This window comes from Lagenorhynchus albirostris, chromosome 10, assembly GCF_949774975.1.
Source record: "Lagenorhynchus albirostris chromosome 10, mLagAlb1.1, whole genome shotgun sequence".
Classification (NCBI taxonomy): domain Eukaryota; kingdom Metazoa; phylum Chordata; class Mammalia; order Artiodactyla; family Delphinidae; genus Lagenorhynchus; species Lagenorhynchus albirostris.
In genome coordinates this window covers 96538831-96563962 of record NC_083104.1, presented here as the reverse complement: position 1 = coordinate 96563962, position 25132 = coordinate 96538831, and the positions used below count along the sequence as shown (strand labels likewise).

Here is a 25132-nt window from a genome sequence, read left to right as displayed (position 1 = left end):
GGGGTATGAGAGCAGACATCTGTTCCTTGTTCCTGAAATCAGGGGTAAAACTTTCAGTCTTTCACTATTAAGTACGATGATTGTTGTAGAGTTTTTTGGTAGATGTCCTTTATCAGGTTGAGCAAATTTTCTCTTTTCCTAATTTGCTGTGAGTTTTTATTTTTAATAAATAAATAAAATGTTAAATTTGGTAAGATGTTTTTGCCATATTTACTGAGCTAATCATATGTTTTTTCTTCTTTAGTCCATTGATATGGTAAATTTCATTGACTTAGCTTTGAATGTTGAATTAACATTTCATTTCCTGTATAAAGCTCACTTGGTCATGATATATTATCATTCTTTTTTTTTTTTTTTTTGCTTCTGTGATCTTGAGAGTTATTGTTCTGTTTTCTTATAATGTCTTTGTCTGCTTTTGGCATCAGGACAAAGCAGGCCTCAATACATCAGTTAGGAAGTCCTCCCTCCTCTTCTGTATAATGGAGAAGTTTGTGTAGAGCTGGTACCATTTATTCTTTAAAATGTTTTGTAGTACATACCATTGAACTCTTCTGAACCAGAAGCTTTCTTTCTTAGAAAAATTTAAAATATGAATTCAATTTCTTTAATAGATGTAAGATCATTCAGGTTATAAATTTCATCTTGAGTGAGCTTTGGTAATTTTTTTCTTTCAAAGAACTGGTCCATTTTGTGTAAATTGTCAAATCTGTGGCATAACCTTGTACGTCCTATTTCCTTATTGTACTTTAAATGCCTGCAGGATCTATAGTGATGTTCCCTCTTTCATTCCTAATATTGGTAATTTGAGTCCTCTCTTATATCCATGGTCAGCCTGGATGGAGGTTTATCAGTTTTACTGCCCTTTTCCAAGAATCAGCTTTGGTTTCATTGTTTGTTTTTCGGTTTTCAGTTCCATTGATTCCTGCTCTTCCTTTGTTATCTCCCTTCTTCACTTGTTTTGGGTCAGTTTACTTTCCTTTCTCCAATTTCTTAAGGTAGAAACTTAGATTATTTTTTTTTAATTTATTTATTTTATTTATTTATTTTTGGCTGCGTTGGGTCTTCGTTGCTGTGCACGGGCTTTCTCTAGTTGCAGTGAGTGGGGGCTACTCTTCGTTGCAGTGCGTGGGCTTATCATTGTGGTGGCATCTCTTGTTGTGCAGCACGGGCTCTAGGTGCACAGGCTTTGTTAGTTGTGACTCATCGGCTCAGTAGTTGTGGCTTGCGGGCTCTAGAGTGCAGGCTCAGTAGTTGTGGCGCACGGGCTTAGTTGCTCCATGGCATGTGGGATCTTCCTGGACCAGGGATCGAACCCATGTCCCCTGCCTTGGCAGGCAGATTCTTAACCACTGCACCACCAGGGAAGTCCCAAACTTAGATTATTGACTTAAGATTTTCTTCTTCTCTCATGTAAACATATAATGCTGTAATTTTTCCTCTAAGCATTGCTTTAACTACATCCCACATAACTTGATATGTTGTGATTTCACTTTTATTCAATTCAAAATATTTTCTACTCTCCCCATGATTTCCTCTTTTACCCATGTGTTATTTAGTAATTTTTTATTTCCAAAGATTTGGGGCTTTTCCAGATATCCCTTTGTTATGGATTTATAGTTTAATTCTGTTAAAGTTTGAAAACACGCTTTGTATGGTTTCAATTCATTTAAATTTGTGGAAGCATTTCATAATATGAATCTATTCATTGAGCCCAGATTATGTCCTATCTTGGTAAATTTCCATGTGTGCTTTAAAAGGATGTGCATTCTGTTGTTGGGTAGAATGTTGGTTTCACTCAGTGTCAGCTAAGGCAAGTTAGATCTTTTACATACTTAGGTTTCCCTAATTTTTTTTTTGTTGTTGTTGAAGTATAGTTGATTTTCAGTACTGTGTTAGTTTCAGGTGTACAGCATAATGATATCCAGTTATCTTGAAAAAAATTATATTCCATTATCGGTTATTACAAGATATTGAATATAAGTCCCTGTGCTATATAGTAAATCCTTGTTACTTATCTGTTTTATGTATACTAGTTTGCATCTGTTCATCCCATACTCCTAATTTGTCCCTCCCTCCCTCCCTCTCCCCTTTGGTAACCATAAGTTTGTTCTCTATGCCTATGAGTCTGCTTCTATTTTGTATATAGATTCATTTGTGTTATTTTTTAGATTCCACATATAAGTGATATCATATAGTACTTGTCTTTGTCTGACTTACTTCAGGTTGCTCTAATCTTTAGTTAATCACAGGCTACCTTCAAATAATATACTGCTTCTCATATAATACAAGAATGTTATGAGAGTATATTTCCAATTCCCTGCTTCTACCTTTTGTGCTGTTGTTGGCATATATTTTTTCTTTATATATACCATAATACTAAAATTCTACAATTCATTGCTACTATTTTTGCTTTAGATAGTTATCTTTTAGAGCAATTAAAAACAAATATCTTTTCAAAGGAGGCAAGACTATACAATGAAGAAAAGACGGTCTCTTCAATAAGTGCTGTTGGGAAAACTGGACGGCTATGCATAAGAAAATGAAATTAGAACATTCTCTAATACCATGCACAAAAATAAACTCAAAATGGATTAAAGATCTAAATGTAAAATCGGAAATCATAAAACTCCTAGAGGAAAACATAAGCAGAACACTCTTTGACATAAACTATAGCAATATTTTTTTGGATTTGTCTCCTAAAGGAAAGGAAATAAAAGCAAAAATAAACAAATGGGACCTAATTAAACTTAAAAGCTTTTGCACAGCGAAGGAAACCATCGACAAAACAAAAAGACAACCAACTGAATGGAAGAAAATATTTGCAAATTATGTGACTGATAAGGAGTTAATATCGAACATATATAAACAGTTTATATAACTCAACATCAAAAAAAAAACAAACGCAATTCAAAACTGGGTGGAAGAACTCAATAGACATTTTTCCAAAGAAGACATACAGATGGTCAATAGGCACAAGAAATGATGCTTGATATCATTAATCATCAGAGAAAGGCAAATTAAAACCACAATGAGATATCACCTCAAACTGGTCAGAATGGCCATCATCAAAAAGAACACAAATAACAAATGTTGGTGAGGGTGTGGAGAAAAGGGAACCCTCCTGCACCATTGTGGGAATGTAAACTGGTGCAGCCACTGTAGAAAACAGTACGGAGGTTTCTTAAAAAACTAAAAATAGGACTACCATATGACCCAGCAATTCCACTCCTGGGTATCTATCTGAAAAAACAAAAACACTAATTCAAAAAGATACATGCATCCCAATGTTCATAGCAGCATTACTTACAGTTGCCAAGATATGGAAGTAACCTAAGTGTCCATCAACAGATGAATGGATAGAGAATATGTGATATGTAGTATTCTACTCAGTCATAAAAAAAGAACAAAATTTTGCCATTTGCAGCAACATGAATAGACTTGGAGGGCATTATGCTAAGTCAGTCAGACAGAGAAAGAGAAATACTGTATGATATCACTTATATGTGGAATCTAAAAAATACAACAAACTAGTGAATATAACAAAGACGCTCACTCACAGATATGGAGAACAAACTAGCGGTTACCAGTAGAGAGAGGGAAGGGGAGGGGCAATATAGGGGGAGAGGATTAAGAGGTACAAACGATTATGTATAAAATAAGCTACAAGGATAAATTGTACAACATGGGGAATAGAGTCAATATTTTATAATAACTATAAATGGAGTGTAGCCTTTAAAATTGTGAATCACAAAAACAGAAATATAGATCAATGGAACAGGAAAGAAAGCCCAGAGATAAACCCACACACATATGGTCACCTTATCTTTGATAAAGGAGGCAGGAATGTACAGTGGAGAAAGGACAGCCTCTTCAGTAAGTGGTGCTGGGAAAACTGGACAGCTACATTTAAAAGTATGAGATTAGATCACTCCCTAACACCATACACAAAAATAAGCTCAAAATGGATTAAAGACCTAAACATAAGGCCAGAAACTATCAAACTCTTAGAGGAAAACATAGGCAGGACACTCTATGACATAAATCACAGCAAGGTCCTTTTTGACCCACCTCCTAGAGAAATGGAAATAAAAACAAAAATAAACAAATGGGACCTAATGAAACTTAAAAGCTTTTGCTCAGCAAAGGAAACCATAAACAAGACCAAAAGACAACCCTCAGAATGGGAGAAAATATTTGCAAATGAAGCAACTGACAAAGGATTAATCTCCAAAATTTATAAGCAGCTCATGCAGCTTAATAACAAAAAAACAAACAACCCAATCCAAAAATGGGCAGAAGACCTACATAGACATTTCTCCAAAGAAGATATACAGATTGCCAACAAACACATGAAAGAATGCTCAACATCACTAATCATTAGAGAAATGCAAATCAAAACTACAATGAGATATCATCTCACACCAGTCAGAATGGCCATCATCAAAAAATCTAGAAACAATAAATGCTGGAGAGGGTGTGGAGAAAAGGGAACCCTCTTACACTGTTGGTGGGAATGTAAATTGATACAGCCACTGTGGAGAACAATATGGAGGTTCCTTAAAAAATTACAAATAGAACTACCATATGACCCAGCAATCCCACTACTGGGCATATACCCTGAGAAAACCATAATTCAAAAAGAGTCATGTACCAAAATGTTCATTGCAGCTCTATTTACAATAGCCCAGAGATGGAAACAACCTAAGTGTCCATCATCGGATGAATGGATAAAGAAGATGTGGCACATATATACAATGCAATATTACTCAGCCATAAAAAGAAACGAAATTGAGCTATTTGTAATGAGGTGGATAGACCTCGAGTCTGTCATACAGAGTGAAGTAAGTCAGAAAGAGAGAGACAAATACCGTATGCTAACATATATATATGGAATTTAAGGAAAAAAATGTCATGAAAAACCTAGGGGTGAAACAGGAATAAAGACACAGACTTACTAGAGAATGGACTTGAGGATATGGGGAGGGGGAAGGGTAAGCTGTGACAAAGCGAGAGAGAGGCATGGACATATATACACTACCAAACGTAAGGCAGATAGCTAGTGGGAAGCAGCCGCATAGCACAGGGAGATCAGCTCGGTGCTTTGTGACCGCCTTGACGGGTGAGATAGGGAGGGTGGGAGGGAGGGAGATGCAAGCGGGAAGAGATATGGGAACATATGTATATATATAACTGATTCATTTTGTTGTGAAGCTGAAACTAACATACCATTGTAAAGCAATTATACTCCAGTAAAGATGTTAAAATAAAATAAATAAATAAATAAATAAAATAAAAAATAAAATTGTGAATCACTATATTGTACACCTGTAGCTTATGTGATATTGTACATCAACTATATTTCAATTTAAAAATGTCTTTTATATCTTACTTTCAGTTGAACCGTTTCTGGAGATCTTCATTTCTTTGTGTGGAGCCTACTTTCTGTCTACCAGCATATTCCTCTGCCTGTAGAGTTTCCTTGACCTTTTCTTGTGGTATAGATGTTCTGGTAATAAATTCTCTGTTTTTGTTTGCTTCATGTTTATGTGAGATTTTAAATACTTTACCTGAGGTAAATATGTGTCTAAAGATGAATGCCATCGATTCCTTTTTTTTCCTGTAAGCACATCAAGGAGTGAAATCTATTCCCCTCCCCTTAAACCTGGGCTCGTCTTATGACTCTCAGAATGAAGTAATCAGAAGTAATCATGTGCCCATTCTGAGTCCAGCCAGCCTATAAGAGGATTGGCAGCTTCTGCATTTGCTTTAAGAAGTCAGCCACCTGGGTATACAGAAGCTCCAGCGTACTACTGAATTATGAGACCCCATGTGAAGAGAAAAAAGCCACATGGGGGAACACCAAGCACCAGATGTGTAAGTGAAGCCCTCCTGGACATTCCGTCCCAGCCCAGCTACCTGCTAAATGATGTTGAGAGAGGGACCTCAGCTGATTCGACCAACACAGAGCAAATTCCCTTATCCCTGCCCAGATTCCAAACCCTACCACATGATGAGAACAAGTGAGAGGTTTAGTCCATTTTAAAGATGTTTTTACTATCCCCACAGAAGATACACCCCCTTGTTGTTCGCACCCAGATAGAACTCTTCCCCCTCCACTGATATGCCACTGAATAAGAGAGAAAAAACTTGAAATTGCATAGCTCTAGTTCGCCTACTTTCTAGTAATTCCAGATAATTAGGTGTCCACTAGCTGATTGCTTGGACCAGCAACAGTAATTTTTCTATGTACATTCAACTATCAGTTTCATTAAATATAGTTTACACCTCCTCTGCAATTACACTTGCCAAGACTTCAGATATTCAGGATCTACTCTTCAGTTGGGAAAAAAAAATCTTGCACTTTTTCCTTCATTCAAATGTTAAAATGCGTTGTGGCAGAAGAGAGAAAAGATTGTTCTAGCCTTTGTTGAAATCGAGTCATTGCTCTTCGGCCGCAAGCCTTTGTGTACACGGAGGCCAGAGCATTGTGTCTGGACTCGGTGAGCAGAGACTCTCTCCTGAGATGGAATCAGAAGCCCGCCCTTCAGCCTCAGGAGAAAACAAAACTGGCTGCGATAATGTGTCCTTGAATGTGACTGTCTAGGAATTTTCACTGTTTCTATTTATTTTCTTTAGCTTCCTCTCAAGGTTTCAAGAGAAAGCTCCCCATTATCAGTGTGAAGAAGCACATAAGCATACATGCCTCACCCACCTGCATCCTTTCTACCGAGTAACGGAAATGTCTTCCTTAGGCTATAGCTGGTAGATAGAGTAACAGAGAGAAAGATGACTTCCTGAAATATGTACAAAAATGAAATACCCGCTATCAGGCAGTCTTGACTAAGGCTACGAAAGATCCAGTCATTGTACTTCGGATGGAATAAATAAGGGTTTTGATTTTTGGACGCTTGTTTGTCTTGCTACTGACCATTGTTTATCATTATTCACATCCACCTACACCCCCAGTTGCTGTGAGCCCTGGCTTCAGGTAGCCGAGTATGTTTCAGGACTCACTCTAGCCTGGAGAGCCTTGCTGACTTGCTGAGAGTCACACCCCCTCTTTTGCCCAGGTTGTGCCCACGTCCAGTGAGTGGTCACGTGTGACCAGAAAGGCCCAGTTCCCTCGACCTAATTCAGGATGACGCTGAAGGGCTATCCCACTCCCAGAGCCCCTGTAGGACCCAATGAGTCCTTTCCCTATGGCCTCATCCTGCTTCCTTCCCTCCCTCACAGATGTCGATCCCAAGAGCTCTCCCAGGAAATTTTCTCCATCTTCTGCTTCCCAAGGGGAAACTGACCCATGACAAATATATTCAGGTAGCTGAATATTTATGGAAAACTAATTTCAAATGAGTGGAATTTCCATGCACCCACTACCCAGCTTCAGTTATCAACTAACAGCCAATTTCATTTCACCTAAACCCTCATTTGCTTCCTCCAGTCCCACCCTAGCTTATTTTGAAGCAAAGCCCAGAAATAGTAAATTATAATCTGTGAATGTATCTCTAAAAGATGACTCTTCTTTTTAAAAACTGTAACTGCAATACCATTGTCACATCTTAAAAAATTAACAGTAATTCCTTAATACCAACAAAGCCAGTGTTCAGTTAGTGTCCATCAGTATCTATATAAGGTACCCTAAATTGTAACTGATTGATACATCTTTGAATTTTCTTTTGGTCTATAGGTTCTCTTTCTAGCCCTCATCAGTTTTTTTTAATATATATTTAAAAATTTATTTATTTATTATTTTTGGCTGCGTTGGGTCTTTGTTGCCGTGTGCGGGCTTTCTCTAGTTGTGGCGAGAGGGGGCTACTCTTCGTTCCGGTGCAAGGGCTTCTCATTGCGGTGGCTTCTCTTGCTGCGGAGCACGGGCTCTAGGCGTGAGGGCTTCAGTAGTTGCGGCATGCGGGCTCAGTAGTTTTGGCTCGCAAAACTAGAGGGCAAGCTTAGAAATTGTGGTGCACAGGCTTAGTTGCTCTGCGACATATGGCATCTTCCCGGACCAGGGCTCAAACCCGTGTCCCCTGCACTGGCAGGCGGATTCTTAACCACTGCGCCAACCAGGGAAGCCCCCTCATCAGTTTTTAAACAGTATACTTTTTGACGTTTAGGATTACCATGCTTGGAGTCACAAGAGCTTGTGGTCACGCTTATGATACTAACAATGGCTGCCTTTTACGGCCTTTTTATGAGCCAGGTGCTGTGGCAAGTGCTTTGCATGTATTATTTCATTTAATCCTTAAAGCAATCTGGCAAGTTAGGTATTATCAGCTCCAATTTACAGAGGGAAAGCTGAGGGTTAGAGAGATGAAGTAATTTGCCTGGGGACGCCCAGTTAATAAGAAACAGCTGAGATCCCAAACCACATTATTCTGATTCCAAAGTCCATGTTCTTAACCTCTAGGCTATACTGCCTGGGGTTTTAAAGCATTAGGAGAAACCAATGCCACTCTGAGTGTGGGCTTTATTATTCTTATATTTCTTAGGTTGACAAAGGAAATTGACCATCATAAAATGTCCATCTAGTTGATCTAAACCAACAGACATGTACTGAGTACCTTCCGTGTACACAGAACTGGGTAGGAGCTGGGTGGAATCAACAGATAAACAACATTTGATCCCTGCCTTCCAAATGCTCCCAATCCAGAGGCTGGTGTGAAGGGAGGGAGACAGATAACACAGGCAGATGCAACGCAAAGGGGACCGTGGTGTGTGCTCTCAAAGAGCTACCGATGAAAAGTAATGCAGAACGGAGAAGAAGAATTCTAAATTGAAAAAGCTTTTGGAGAGCATGGGAGCTGCAAGGCTTTTGAATGGAGAATAGGATATTAGGTTTAAGATAAAGTTTAGGTGCACGGGGAGTGAAGATGACGAGCATTACAGTGTAATACCACATCCCGATGACATTTGTTTGGGGCTGCTGTTTCCCCCTGTTGATTTTATGGAAATACACAAAGCGTCCCTCCAGCTTCTCTACAACTCAGCACCTTGCACTACAGGTGGATGGGAACTAACTCCAGGCAGGATCCAGGTTGAGGTGGCAATAGTACGGGTGTATTGACCATCCGTATTAGCTGCCGACGATCTCTTTGCTGGTCCCTTTAAAAAAGCCCAGATTGTCTTTGGATTACTAGTGGCCATGGTCCCTGTGACCCTTGCTGCCACTTACCTCATCAGCCTGCTTCTGACCTAAAGCATCCTTGGGCTTTGTTGAGGTCAGGCAACTTGCCAGCTCAACGTTGGCAGGAGAGCCTCAGTGCCCGAGATAACCAGCTTTGTGCCTCTCTGATTACAACCTGATTACAACCCTGGATTGTTCCTGGTGAGGTATGACAGCTATCACTGCCAGAGGCAGTCAGACCCGGCGCTTAGTGGCAGATCCACCTGAGATTCCTTCTAGGTCTGTTCCATTAAGAAAGGGAGCTCTTCTTTCCAGGACTTGGAAGGACTACTTCATTTTACATCTTTATTAGAGAAATCTGTTTCTCTGGCTTGACGAGGTTAAGCAAAAAGGGATTGCTGAGCACCAAATTTTTCATTTCTATTTTGACAAGGCAACATGGAGGAAATTACCCTTGTATTTGATTTAATATTAAAAATTTCACATTTTAAAAACTTTGGTTCTTAAGACCTCCTATGCCCATATTCCACAAGACTAGCCCTTTTTACGTATATTTTCTATAGGAACCTGACAACCAAGACTGAATAGGCAAATCTATTATTCAACTAAACAAACTTTTGCTAAGCTTCACTTAGCAGAAGTGCCGAATTTATATTTTAGCGCCCTCTGCTGGAGAAATTGCGTGCATTTCTGATAAATACAGGTGATTCCGGCCAATGTGATCTTTTTGACTTGTGCTTTTCAAATATAGGTTCTGGAGGATGTATTATTTATAGTCTGTACTAAAAGAAGTTTCTCCTTTAAACAAATGCCTCTGACAAACTAACCGGCTGTCAGTGGTATCTGTCTCCTGCAAATCCCATAGGGGGAAAAATAGAAATGTACATGGAGTCATTAATGTGTATATAATTTACACATTCACAAAGTAAAAATACGCTTTGTGAAAATCAGAAATTTGTAATATTTAATTTTTGTCACTTAAATTACAGTGTGTCTTGGGGCGGTCCTCTTTGGGTTGATCTTGTTTGGATCTCTTGGACCCAGTCTAACAGGAAGGGAGGTTTAGACTAGATCCATAGATATCAAAGTTTCTGTTTGAAATTCACAGTAAGAAATATATTTTAGGTTATGATCCTGTCCATAAATAAAATTTTCATAAATAAGACAATACCTTTACTCTGTGAAATGTACTCTAATATTTCTTTTTTCTATTGCAATCCATCTAGAAAAAAATGCTTTTCACAATTCATGAATGCATGGTGACCTGAAGCTAGAAAAATCTGAACTCGAGGACCCTTTCAGCTTTTTTTCTGTCTTTTAATTTTTCATCGCTATTCATCAACAAAATGTCAAGAGACGTTCAAGCGTCGGGCAGAGCTTAGGCTTAGGACCTTTGTGGAAGGGGAGAGGCAGCAGGTGGAAAGGAGGGCCTGGAGTGTGGAGTTCTGGAGTTTGGAGGTAAGGCCCACAGTGAGGGTGTGTGGGTGGGGCTTAGGCCCAGTTGGAGGGGGGTCTCAGAGGGGGTCTCCGAGGGTAGAGGTGGGGCCCTAGGTGGGGGCTAGGGGTGGGGCTCTGCGCGGCAGGACGGAGGCTCCGAGGGCAGAGGACTAGGCTCCCCGGTGCCCAAGTGGCCAGGGAGAGCACTGGCCACGCTCCTTCCTGTTCCTCTGCCCCCAAAAGTTCTCCCCCTGTCGCTGCTGGACCCCTAACCGGGTTGGGTCCTGCTGCTGTAGGAACTCCTCCCCTCCCCCAGTCGCCTCTCAGGGGTGCCGGTCCCGGAAGTCCGGCCTTTACTTTTGCTCCCCCTTCCCTCCCTCCCACTCCCTCAGGACCCCCGCCTCTGGAGGGGGCCTCGGTGGGTAGAGGATCAGGGCCGGGATCTCAGCAGGTTCCCGGGGGCCCAAGTGGGCAGGGGAAACCTGGCCACGCTCCCTTTTGATCCTCTGCCCTCCCAGTGATTTCCCCAATTTCCCCCTTGGGGATCCCTTCCCCTCCCCCAGCCGCCCCTCAGGGGCTCCGGTGCTGTCCCGCCTCCACTTCTCCTCCCTCCTCACTTCCCCCACGTCCCACGTCCTACCCGGTCGCTGCGTGTCCTCCCGTCCCCTTAGGTGTCCGTGGTCCCCCACTGGTGACTGGTAGCTGCCCCACTGTGAGGAGAGGTGAATTCCGCATACTCCTAGTACGCCATCTTGACTCTGTCACCCTAAGTTACTTTATTTTTCTCCCAATCTACTACATAACTGCATGATTGATTCTTAGAATTTTATGGAGGCAAGTGGAAGTATATTTTCCCCCTGTAAGCACTTAACTCTCACTTAAACAGCCAGAAGAAGCACAGTGGTTAAGAGCGTGGACTTGGGGCTGACTGACTGGGTCTGCATCTGGTTCTCCCATTACTAGTTATGTAACTTTGGTCTGGTTACTTAACCTCTTGTGCCTCAGCTTCCTCATCTATAAAATGGGAATAATAATAGTTCCTACCTAATAGCATTGAGGTGAAGATTAAATGAGTTAATACAGTAGATAAGCACAACAGGAGTGTTACTAGCTGCTGTTAGCCAGACTTCAACTAAGTGACAATGTAACATTCGAGCCTAACTTTACATTTTCGTGATGATGTAGAAAAGTACTGTATTGATAAGTACTTTCAAAAGAGTGGCTTTAAAGTAGTGGCTTGAGCTACAATATTAAGTCCAATAAAAGTGTTTTTAATAGTCCCCAAAGGCATTTTACCCTAGTCCTGATTCAGATAGACCTGCAATAACTGACTCAACTGATTAACATACTACAACTATACCAGGGGGAAAAATTCTAACAGAAATTAAAATTTTATACTAGAATACAAAGATCCAGCAAAATACCACATTTCCCTAGAAATGTAAGAATCGGGGCTTTATTGTTCAAACTGAAGGAGGTAGACTTCATTCTTTGTATCATCAAGGAAAGCATGACATGATTTAGGAATTTCTTTTCTCTTAGATAACTTTTCCCCCCCTCTGTGATATTACCCAGTTTTTTGGCAGGCAGAAGAAATAAGCTAGGTTGGGCTGTTAAAGGAAAGAAACACGATATCTGTTATGGGCTAAATGATTGTGTTTCATATGTTGAAACCCTAACTCCCAGTATCATGGTATTAGGAGATGGGTCCTTTGGAAGGTAATTAGGTCATGAGGGTAGAGCCCTCATCAGTGGGATTAGTGGCCTTGTAAAAGGGACCCCAGAGGGCTCTCTTTCTTTTTCTGCTATGTGAGGACAAAACAAGGGGGTGAACCAGGAAGTGTTTTTTCACCAGACACTGAATCTCTTGCTGCCTTGATCTTGGACTTCCCTGCCTCCAGACTGTGGGAAATAAATGTTTGCTGTTTAAGCCACTCAGTCTCCTGTGTTTTTGTTATAGCAGCCCAAACAAACTAAGACCACATCCATTATAAATGTTCAACCTATTAAACTGTGAAAATAATAGTGTAGCTATCTTTTACAGTTCTAAATTGTTTAGCCTTTCTTTAAAAACAAAAACTAGCTAATTAGCCTAAACAGCTACAACATAAACTTTTATACATATGGCCTAAAAGCAAATATTCTATCTGTCATGGGAATAATTAGACCAAGAAAGGAAATGAGTATCAGCCATGTGTGCCTTCCTGCTCATGACAAGCTGCTCCTGTCTGGGTAGATAAAAATCTATTGCTATAGTTAGCTGTTTAATTTGCCATAGGGAAACTGGCGTGTATTCAGTCAGTGCCTAACTGTAATTGAACTAAACCACTTCTAAGACCTATACCATATTTATGTGGGTTTGCATGAGGTAAGGATGATAACAGAGGACAGTGTATTTGGAACACAGATATTTTTCCAGGGCCTTCGCTGGCTATGCAGTGCTTAAGGCTCCACGCTTCCACTGCAGGGGTTGCGGGTTTGATCCTTGGTTGGGGAACTGAGAAACTGCAAGCTGCCGGGCACGGCCAAAAAAAAGATATTTTTCCAAATAAGGTCCAAAAGGAACTGTTGAATTCTTTCTTTTCCCTGGCTTCTCACAAAGAGCTGGTTAGTCACAAAGCTTGCCCTTCTTAGTGACCTCTCTTGAACCCCTCCTCTCCTATCCATCCCTCTGTCCTCCCCATGCCCTTGCCTATGGACTTCATTTGCCCACGTCTGTATCCCCGAAGCCTCCTCTAGGTGGCCTTGAGACTCGTAAGTGAAGCAAAACTTGTCCTCTACTCTCTTAGGTCTCTGGCTGGGCCTAAGAATTAAATGGACATAAGACAGATGAACAGGAGAAAAAGCATACAAACCTTACATAGTAATTTTTACATGTACATGGGAGCCTTCACAGGAGTAACAGAGACCCAAAGAAGCAGTTAAGGTCCAAGCTTATACACTAGGTTGGACAAACAGTAGTGAACTGTGAACACGAGACGAGACTAAGGGGTTTGAACTAGGGCAGTTAATCGTAGAGAAGCGGCTGGGAAGATAGGGGTTATTTAGACCAAGTTTTTTTGCACGGATTTCTCTCGGCCATGACTTCCTGTCTCCAGTGATGAGAAGGCTTTTTTCCTCTGGTACAGGGAGGGCACCTATCACAGGAGAATTTTATTTCCTGCTTTCAGGAAGAAAAAGGAAGGTCAAAGTGACCTTTTTACATGTGCTGTTTCTCAAGTGCCTTTAACTCAAAATATCAATATGCCAATGCGGCAAATTTCGGGGTGATGCACTCGGAACCCCTATAAGACCTAAGGTTTTTCCAACAGATCTTCAACTCCACTGCTAGACCTAACTTTTTTTTTCAAAGTTTCTTCTTTTTTTCAAGCCCAGTCTCTGTTTTTTTTCCATTAATTTATGCATTTGGAAGCAATTACCGAGAGACTAGCATGTAAGTATCTGCACGCAGGGAACACAAATGTCAAGGCCTTTGCCTTGAAAAAAAACAATTTAGTGGGAGAGACAGAAAAATTGAGAGACTACTGAATGATGAATACATAATCAACGTGAATACGTGATCTAGGTATACCATAATAGAAAGCTTGATAAATCACCCCTGTGCAATAAAGATTTCACAGAAGCAATACATTCAAGGAGTTTTAAATAATGAGTTTGTCAGGAAGACAATTTTTCAACAAATGTGCATCACACTCAAAATCAGAAAAAAAGAGATACAGAGTCATTATTTCAAGATCAAGCCCAATCTTTTAAAAATACTTTTCTGATCTCGTCATCCTCTCTTCTGAGACATCCCTCAATCCTTCAGCTTTCACCTTCCCAAATTTGCAGACGGCTACTTGAGCCCTGACTGCTCTCTTGAACGACTTCCAGCTACCCAGTGAGATCGCTGCTGAACATCTTTATCCAGGTGTCCAACCACCATCGTCCAAATCCAGCAAGGCAGACGTTACCTTATTCCCCGAGTCAAAAATTTCTGTCCAGGGCCCTGACTTTCATTCAGTCAATTTAGGCTAATGATTTGGACGTTGTCATGGGTTCTTTCCACGTCCTCCTCAGCACAGACAACTCGTGTGTCTGTGTCCATCGTGCTCTCCCTCCTGCCCTTCCTTTGTCACACCCTAGGTTCCGTTCTTGTGGCTTTTGGCCCAGATGAGCGGAATGTGCAATCTGATACACTGAGAACATAAAAAGACAATATGAGAAAGCATATATGCTTATTTTAAAAGGTAAAAATGTAAACTTTCGGGCTTCCCTGGTGGCGCAGTGGTTGAGAGTCTGCCTGCCGATGCAGGGGACACAGGTTCGTGCCCCGGTCCGGGAAGATCCCACATGCCGCGGAGCGGCTGGGCCTGTGAGCCATGGCTGCTGAGCCTGCGCATCCGGAGCCTGTGCTCCGCAACGGGAGAGGCCACAACAGTGAGAGGCCTGCGTACCACAAGAAAAAAAAAAAAAAAAAGTAAACTTTCGTAATATTCACTGGGATCCTCATTTGGTTCTTATGTTATACGGTCACATATCAAATAGAATAATAGGAAATATCCTGAGAGCATAGTCGGAGCCCCACTTTCCGAGTATCTCTATGCATTGCTCTTTCCTTGCTATGACTTGTTTTTGATGGGCTTCATTTTGTAAAAGCAAGACTTTAAAATAATAGGCCATCATTACAATGGCCAGGCAAACCTTTTGTACCGCACATAAGTTTTCTGGTTTTCTCTTGGCAAAGATTGTAAAGACACGTTATGCATTTTTTTTTTTTTCTCTTAAATGATGATGTCACAGTTTGGGTCCCTGGGAAGAAAATTCTGAGACACAGCCTGCAGGACACTTAGGAGTGCAAGCCTCTGGTTTCCACAAGAGTAGAAGGAAGGGGAAGAAGGAAGCGGGACTGAGCAGAGGGCGAAGCTGAGCTGCATTGCAGGCAGAAGACCCCTCGGCTGGAATACTCCTTCTGAGTTGTCCTGAGTTGGGCTCAGACAGCCAGATCTTTATATTCCTGTGTGGGTCATTCCCTTGGATGGGGGTTGCCCCAGGCAATCCCTGAAGTGCCACCAGCACTCCCTACAGCCGAAGCCACTGTCCAACATCCGGGGAGGATGCTTATGGGTGGTGGATCACAGTGTCCACCTAGAGGACGACTATACAAAGTTTGCTGGACTTTTCTGCAGCAAAATGATGGAATGACTGTCACGTAGTACGTAGCAGACAGTTTGGAAAAATAGCCACATTTAATCTGTTTCGTCAAAATAAATGTCTTAACAATAAACAAGAAAGTTGTTGCTTTTAAAAGAAACATCTTATAGAGAGAATATTTTGAAAACATGTCCACTGTTATACAACTAAATTGTCCAAAACTACACAATTCTGTCTCCTATCTGCACACAAACTTGGAATCAGAATTATTTCACTTGTTTAAAAATTTCCCACACAAAGAGTTCCCATGGATTTTTAACCTATTCATAAAAATAACAAAAATGCAACATCTTCCAATTAGTGTCCAAGAAAACTAACATCAAAAAGATGGTATTAATAATTTACTAGATGAAGATCAACACCAATCTTTGGATAGTAAGTGGATGGGATTAAAAAATGTGTATCACAACTCAGAAAGTCAGTTGGAGATGCTCTGCTTTCATTTGGATCTCAGATTTTTTTGAAGGATCTTTTCCAATTATGACAAACATTAAAATTAATTATGGGACTTCCCTAGTGGTCTAGTGGTTAAGACTCCGTGCTTCCACTGCAGGGGGCATGGGTTCAATCCCTGGTCAGGGAACCAAGATCCTGCATGCCATGAGGCCCGGCCCCGAAAAATAAATAAAGTAAAATTAATTATTGAGATAAACCAATCAGGCTGTGGGGCTGCTGACTCTCAAAGTGTTCATCATTTTCAAAAGATTTTTTTTTTTAAATAATGAAGACTGTATGGTAATTACTATGGGTTGAATTGTGTCCCAGGAAAAGTTGAAATCCTCATCTCCAGTACCTCAACACGAAGTTATCTGGAAATAGGGTCGTTGTAGATATAATTAGTTAAATTAATGACTGGTATCCTTATGAGAAGAGAAGGCAGAGATAGGATTTATGCTGCCACATAAATAAAAGCTGGAAGAGAATCCACCCCTTGAAGCTTCAGAGGAGCCATGGCCCTGCCGACATTTTGACTTTGCATTTCTGACCGCCACGACTGTCAGAGAATGCATTTCAGTCATTTCAAGCTACCCAGTTTGTGATACTTCATTATAGCAGCTGTAGAAAACTAAAGTGTTGTTAAAACCTTTTCCTACCGTTAAAAATAAAATTTTAAAAACTCAAATATTTTATTTCATCTCTATCTCATTTTTGTAAGTGAATAAATATGTATTAAAGGTGTGTGCTCAATTTTATTTTTAAAACTAAGAATGGCAAGCAATAAAAAAAATGTTTGCGTATGTGCTGGAAATTGTGTTTGAAAAGTTATTTGTAGAAATAATTTGAGGCCTTGGATGTTGAGTTTCTTAATTTGTTTCTGCCAGGCCTCAGGGCTGTAGTAATCCAGGATTCCCCTAATCCAATTTCAGGATTTGTGCTTTTCTGGGTCAGCAAGATCAGACAAAGCTGACCTAGCCTGCAGGTTTATTTTTCATTCCCTCCCTCTCCTGTGATGCAAACTTTCGGTGTGTCAGCCCCATGCGGCTGGTTGTCTCCCAGGGTCCTGAGCCCGAAGCCCCCAGAGCTTGGGAGGCACTTCTCAGCCTGCTCTTCAGACCTTCCAGTCCCCGCTCCCCGCCGCCACACACACCGTAAAAGAGCCCTAAATGCCGGGATCGCATTTCTGGATTTCCATTTCCAACGGCTTCCCTATATTGGAGCAATTATTCCTCATTATCTTCTTAGTTTTTTGACACTTAGATTTTTTTTTTTTAATGCAGATTTGCAGTTGTGTTCAGCCAGAGGGTCAGCCCCATTTACCTAGTCTATCATTACCAAAAGCACAATCAAAGAAAGTTTAGGGGCCACTATCCTAGACCGTGCCAATGATCGCTTAACATCTCCAATCTTTCTTCCTCCCCAATCTCTCCTCTCTGCCGCCAGATCAATACTTTTTAAACAACAGTTCCATCAAGTCATTTCTCTGCTTTAAAAAAAAAAAGTCCTCACTCATGCCCTGTGTGATAGCTCTGTACTATATCAACTTAGCTAGACTGGAATTTCACAGAATTTCCTTTCCTAAATGGTTCTGGATCAGCGTTGGCCAGCAGAGACACTTTGGATGCTATTTGGGAGGTAGAAATAAAGCAGCTGCCCATTTTTTCTTTTTTTTAATGTTTTTATGTCTGGTGGGAGGTGCCAGGCGCATTGCCTCTGACCTGCAGGTAGATCCCACCTATTGTCATGGGAAGGGCTCAGCCACAGTTCCTCCGTGTAGGGGGTTGAACTTGTGGGTGTTGTCCCCTCCCCTCTCCCCCAATTCACATCCATCTAGACTCTCAGAATGTAACCTTATTTGGAAATAGGGTCTTTGCTAATGTAATTAGTTACATTAAGATGAGGTCCTACTAGGACAGGGCGGGGCCCTAAATCCAATGACTGATGTCCTTATAAGAAGACTGATGTCCTTATAAGAAGACCATGTGAAGACACAGAAATACAGACACATAAGGAAGAATGCCATGTGAAAACAGAGGCAGGGATTGGAGTGAAGCAGCTATAAAGATTGCCAGCCACCACCAGAAGTGAGAAAGGAGTCTCCCCTAGAGCCTTCGGGGGGAGGACGTCCCTGCCAGCACCTTGATTTCAGACGCGTGACCTCCATACCTGTGAGCGAGTACATTTCTGTTGTTCTGAGCCACTCAATTTGTGGTCATGGCAGCCCCAGGAAACGAATCCACTCCACCTCCTGGCAGATCTCCTCCTCCATTTTCTCCAAATCCTGGACTGAGTGCATGTGTGGCTCCCTAGTGAAGGGCACCCGCTTCTCCTACACATCAAATACAGCATCAAGGCTGGAGGTGGGGAGAGGCAAACGTGGGCTCCAGTTAGTCTTTCTGGGCAACAGTTGTCTTTGTAGGTCCTAGTCTGCTCTTCCAAATTAAGTAAAAATGAATTGAATGAAACCAGTCCTGCTACCCAGTTCCTTCCATTATATTAGAATATATTAGATTATTAAGATTACTAACTAACATTTATTGAAGACCTCCTAAGTGCAGGGCACGATGCTAAGTAAGCTCTTTACAGCATCTTATTAAATTCTCAAAACACCCCAACCTAAATATTCACCAATAAGAAAGTGCTTAAACAAGTTATAGCCCATTTCTATACATGATACAGAAATTAAAAAAGAATGAGACAGGGACTTCCCTGGTGGCACAGTGGTTAAGAATCCGCCTGCCGATGCAGGGGACATGGGTTCGAGCCCTGGTCTGGGAAGATGCCACAGGCCGTGGAGCAACTAAGCCCATGCGCCACAACTACTGAGCCTGCGCTCTAGAGCCCACGAGCCACAACTACTGAAGCCCGTGTGCCACAACTACTGAAGCCTGTGTGCCACAACTACTGAAGCCCGTGTGCCTAGAGCCCGTGCTCCACAACAAGAGAAACCACCACTCACTGCAACTAGAGAAGGCCCGCGGGCAGCAACAAAGACCCAACGCAGCCAAAAATGAATAAATTTTAAAAAAAAGAATGAGACAGTCTTACGGATATGGACATGGAAGTACCTCCAAGACATATTGAGGGGGAAAGAAAATCAAGTGACAGAAAAATAGGCTCGGTATAACCCTGTTTATGGAAACAATATGAAACAAAATATAATTAAATATTTCCTATGAACTCTTGGTCCTTCAGACTGTACTCCCAAATTTTCCTTTGCCTCTTCTCCTACTGTATTCCTGCCTCAGCCTCACACTTCAGCTCCATTACGTGGTAGCTAAACTCGAGTGGGCATTCAGTGCTATTGGATGAATGAATGAATTCCAATTTTCAAACATTTCCCCTCATCTTTATTGAGATATAATTGACCAATAAAAATTGTATATATTAAAAAAACTCTCAAAACAACCCTATGAAAAAGGGTTATTATTATGCCTCTTTTACAAATGTTCACAAATATTACAACCCTTACAAATGTAACAGCGGCTTAAACTCTTAGACGGATGAAGTAATTCAGCCAAGTCAGAATTCATACTGATGCCGAAAGCTCAGCCCTGTACACCGGTGCCAAATCGAATCTCAGAGACAGAGTTTTGGGTGAAGTAGAAAAGAACAGCTTTGTTGCTTTGCCAGGCAGAGGGGGCTCCTGCCCTCAAAAACTATGTGTCCCAACCCAGGAGGATGTGATGGAGGGTTTTACAGCAGTGGTTCGAGGCTGGGATCTCCAAGATTGCGGTGTGCAGGGCCTGTACCCCTATAGTCTCAGGTGGTCGTCTCCTCACCTTGATGAGCTTCTCTGGTCCCTTTAATCTCCCCTCAGGTGGTTTCTTGGCCACTCCTCCCTTGATTGGCAACTGTTGGAATCTGCCCTTTGGAACTCAGGGAAGGTCATGGAGGCTGGAGTCTGGCCTACAAGAAACGGGGGGGGGGGACAAAAACGCCTCCGTGAGCGGGAGCCCCACGGGGCCTCACTCGGTTTCAAAACTAACACATTGTAAATCAACTATACTCCAAAAAAATTAATTTAAAAAAAGTAATAACACATATGGAGGCCCAATATCACCCTTATTAATAATAAAGACTAGGTCAGAGAACATATAATAACGGGAGAGCCAGTCTGGCCTGTTAACTAAACCCTAAGTTGAGACAATGCTGAACTAGGGTGCCCTCCCTATGCAGAAGGCAGCTCAGACCCAAGAGGAATGTGGGAGGAGCTGAGCTCAGCAAACCCAGTTTGTTTTTCCTAACTGTACCAATTAGATAAGTCACTTCTCCCCCTGACCAGGGACAGAAGGGATAAAAGGGTATGGAGAGACCAGACATATTACCAACTGAGTACATAAATATAGTATGTATTTGTGTATATAAAATACTAAATGATAAAACAATCCAAGGACGATCACAAAGTAGGTACCTAATTATTTGCTAAATATATAGTTTACCCTAGTGTTTCTTGAGTCTGAGTTTTTATCAAAACCTGAAGGATGTTAAGTAATTACAGACCCTCTCTAACCCCTCCCTCCCTTCAATATGCTTGGCATGAAACCAGGAATCTGATTTTAAAGCTTCCTGGGCGATTTCAGTATGCAGGTGTGGCTGAGAACCATTGACTTACAGGAGTTAGACAAGGGATCGGGAGTCTGGGAGGTCTTACTGAGGAGGAAATTGGACAGACACTGCAGGACAAGTACGATTGAGGTAGAAAGATAGCAGAGCACTCTGTACGGGGCAGAGAATAGTAAGCAGAGGACTCCAGAAATAACTGTGGCTCAAGGGTAAACTCAGGACCTTGTTCTTGAAAACCCGTATAAAATTTATCCCTGGAGAATGATCTATGCTAATACAACAAATGACAAGACATCACAGCATGGCTTAGAGGAAAAGATCTTGGACTTTTGAGTTAGGAGACGTTGGTTCCTGGCTGTGTGACTTTGGCCCAGTCATGACATCCTTCACCCAGATATTTAAGGCTTGTTTGAAAATGTTGCAGGAAGGGAGACCCCTTCCAGGGCCTGAGAGTGGGCTCTTGCCTGACACTTGGAAAAGAACTGTCTGAGGAGACACACGTACTGACAAAGCAAAAGACTTTATTGGGAAGGGGTGCCCGGGTGGAGAGCAGCAGGGTAAGGGAGCCCAGGAGAACTGCTCTGCCACGTGGCTCACGGTCTTGGGTTTTATGATAACGGGGTTAGTTTCCAGGTTGTCTCTGGTCCGTCATTCGGACTCAGGGTCCTTCCTGGTGGCCTGAGCATCTCTCAGCCAAAATGGGTTCCAGCGTGAGGGGTTTCTGGGAGGTTGGCAGGACATATCTTCTCCCCCCCTCCTCCTTTGGCACCTCCCGAATTCTTCCAGGGGAGTTTTACAAGACCTACTATGGGCTGGCATGTCCTCCCGCCTTTCGGCCCCTCCCGAGTTAGTTTCAGCAGCAGCACAGTCATTCTTTATCAGGACCTCCTGTCCTGAGACAACTCAGGCAGGCGGTTAACATCATGCCTGGCCAAGGTGGGCGGTTTTGGTCAATGGTTCCCTAACATAAAGACTGGAGTTCTTAAAGCATTCTGGGAAGGTGTTTACACAGTCTTCCCCATTTCAGGAAATAGCACGGCCATTCACCTAGAAGCTCAGGTTACAAACCTGGGAGTCATGTTTTGATTTCTTTCCCTTACCTGTCCCCATGGCTAATCCATTGGCTCACCCTGATGATTTTTCTTCCAAAATATATCCCAAATCTCTCCACTTCTCACTTACTGCATTGTTCCCTTAAGATCATTAACTACTGAAACCTATTCAAGGGCAAGCATTGCAGCCAGGCTTAGATCACCAAATGGCTTAGACCAAAAATGGCTTCTCTTATGTCAAGAAAGCTATGCCTGGTTTTCTTTCTCTAGGGACTTACACTAGGTGATTCAAGATGTGCAGCTAGGGTTGAGAAACACTACCAAGGCTTAAAGGAACAGCAAAATTTGTCTGCTCCCGGTGGCTTTTATAAGAACAAAAGAATGCAGAAACATAGGACTGTTATCAGGCAAGAAAAGTAACAATAGCAAAGATAATAAATCAGTTGTAAACTCCCAGTTCTGTTACAATGGTAAAGATTAGCCTAAAGCACTTTCTTGAGCTGTTTTGATGAATTTAAAGCCCCTCCGGTGCTCAACCAGAAGATCAACTGGAGCCCAAGGGAGGATGAGGTTGACCTTTTCTGACCCTTGTGACTTCAGTCAACTAAAGCTTGTCCTCTGTTGACCTTCCAAGCCCTTCGTGAATATGCATGTGACCTTAGTTTAAAACTTCCCCAATTTTGCTGTTCAGGAAGACACTGCTTTGGGAAAGACCCCCAGTGTTCTCCTTTCTTGCTGCAAGTAATAAATCCTTCCTTCTCCCGCTCGTTGGCTTAGTTGTGTCTTTTGGTTCAATACCCACCACGAGGTGGATCCAGTTTTCGGGTAACAGCTTCTGCACTAGCTGCTCCCGTTACCTGGTACACTCTTCCTCTAGATCTTTCCATGGCTGGATCCTTCTTGTCATTATTCAGGTCTCAGACTAAATGTCACTTTCTCAGGTAGGCTTTTCCTGATACTCCCACCCCCAACCTAAACTAACACCTCTATCGGACTTCCCTGGTGGCACAGTGGTTAAGAATCAGCTTGCCAATGCAGAGGACACAGGTTCGAGCACTGGTCCTGGAAGATCCCACATGCCGTGGAGCAACTAAGCCCGTGTGCCACAACTACTGAGCCTGTGCTCTATAGCCTGCGAGCCACAACTACTGAGCCCACGTGCCACAACTACTGAAGCCCGCACGCCTAGAGTCCGTGCTCCGCAACAAGAGAAGCCACTGCAATGAGAAGTCCGCGCACCGCAATGAAGAGTAGCGCCCGCTCGCCACAACTAGAGAAAGCCAGTGCAGCAACGAAGACCCAACACAGCCAAAATAAATAAATAAACAAAATAACACCCCTATCTATAGCACATTGCCCTGCTTGTTTTCATTATAGAAATTAGCAGTTCATGAGGTTTCCCTATTTAAGCTTATTGTCTGTGTCTTCCAACTCTAACATAAACACCTTGAGTGTAAACACATTTGTCTTATTCACTGCTGTATCCTCAGCACTTAGAACAGTGCATGGCATCTATTAGGTATTCAATGTTTGTGAATGAAAGAGAAGATACAAAGGTTTAAGATAAATTCTTCCAGTTCTCTGTTCTTTTCAACTGTTTAACTGGATTTTAATAAAATGTGCTTTATTTATGCAATAGAATTGAACTATCTCTGAAAAAAGTGTCAACGGCTTTTTTTGTAAATGTATCATAATAGCACGAGATTCATTCTCTCTTCATAGGACCCCTGAATTAAATCTTCTGCAAAGTCATCATCCCTTAATATATTTTGATATACAGTATTTGTTCATAATACTGCTGCTTAGGGAATACAGCTCACAGAATGGAGCAGCTGGGTATGGCCAGGGTCTATTTATTAAATCAAGGCATTGCTGCTCAGATTTTGTTTGCTTGTTTTTGGAGACAAGAATGTTACCCCAAATTTTATTTGAGCCATATTTGAGGATTATAACCCTCAAAAGGAAGAGCATCTCCGCACAATTATATAAGTTTTTTGAGACAGAGGGCTGTACATTAAATGACGTATTATTGACAGTTTACACAATCCAGATCTGAGCAGCATCGTGGTGGGTCATGTGACCCCTTACAAGATCAAGAAGGAGTTGTTTTGATGCAAGGAGAATGTTGTTCTTCATGGTTAAGTAGGCATTTCTGCCGATGGGGAAGGTTGGGCATAATGCAGATACACAGCGCACAGTAGTGGGGAGAGAGGAGGCCAGAGAGCAGGGAAAAACTTTTGTTTAAACTTTTCCTGTCTTGCCTTAAAACATTTCTTTTTTTTTTTTTGCCACATCTAGTGGCACGCGGGATCCTAGTTCCCCGATCAGGGATCGAACCCGTGCCCCCTGCAGCGGGGGCACGCAGTCCTACCACTGGACCACCAGGGAAGTCCCAATAAAATATGAATTTTATTTCACACTGGGTTGGCCTCTTGGTGGGTGTTGAGCCAAAAGACACAACCAAGCCAAAGAGCGGGAGTAGGAAGCATTTATTACTTGCAGCAAGAAAGGAGAACACTGGGGGTCTTTCCCAAAGCAGTGTCTTCCTGAACAGCAAAACTGAGGAAGTTTTTAGCTAAGGGTACATGCATATTCATGAAGGGGCTTGGGAGGTCAACAGAGTCCAAGCTTTAGTTGGTTGAAAGCACAAGGGTCAGAAGAGGTCAACCTCATCCTCCCTTAAGCTCCAGTTGATTTGATGGTTGAGCACCCGAGGGCGTTTAAATTTTTCAAAACAGCTCAAGAAAGTGCTTCAGGCTAATCTTTACCATTGTAACAGAACTGGGAGTTTACAACTGATTTATTATCTTTGCTGTTGTTACTTCTCTCGCCTGGTAAGTCTTTTGTTCCCTTAAGATTATGACTGTTCTAGGGCAGGCAAGCATTGCGGCCAGGCTTACATCACAAAATGGCTTAGGCCAAAAATGGCTTCTTACCTTCTCTTTCTCTGAGGACGCTTTACCTTACCTGCTTACAAGAGGACAGGGGAAAGGAATCAGTAGAAGAATGGAAAGGTATGGCAGGGAGCAACAGACTCACAGGAAAACATGAAGGCTATACCTGGCTCCTTCTAAAAGTGGGATACACGGTTATCCTCTTTTCTTCGGGGGGCACCTCTTTAACGAATGAGTGTAATCTGGCGGAATTGAGGAGTTTTAATTTCAGAGTGCTTGAGATTATGACATCGTCCTGTTTCGCAGGGGTTTGTTCAAGCCAGTGCGGCAAAATCTTCACTTGTGGGTCATCTGTCACTTGGTCTCAAGGAAGCAGCTGAATTAAATTCGTAACTCAGGCGAATTAAGGGCAAATCTATGTCCTTAAG

At 42.0% G+C, this 25132-nt stretch overlaps 1 protein-coding gene across 1 annotated transcript in view; it reads right to left on the bottom strand.

Annotated features, from left to right (window-relative positions):
• The window catches only part of NEDD9 (neural precursor cell expressed, developmentally down-regulated 9), a 503823-nt gene that overhangs the window by 306985 nt on the left and 171706 nt on the right, over positions 1-25132 (bottom strand). The window lies entirely within an intron of this gene.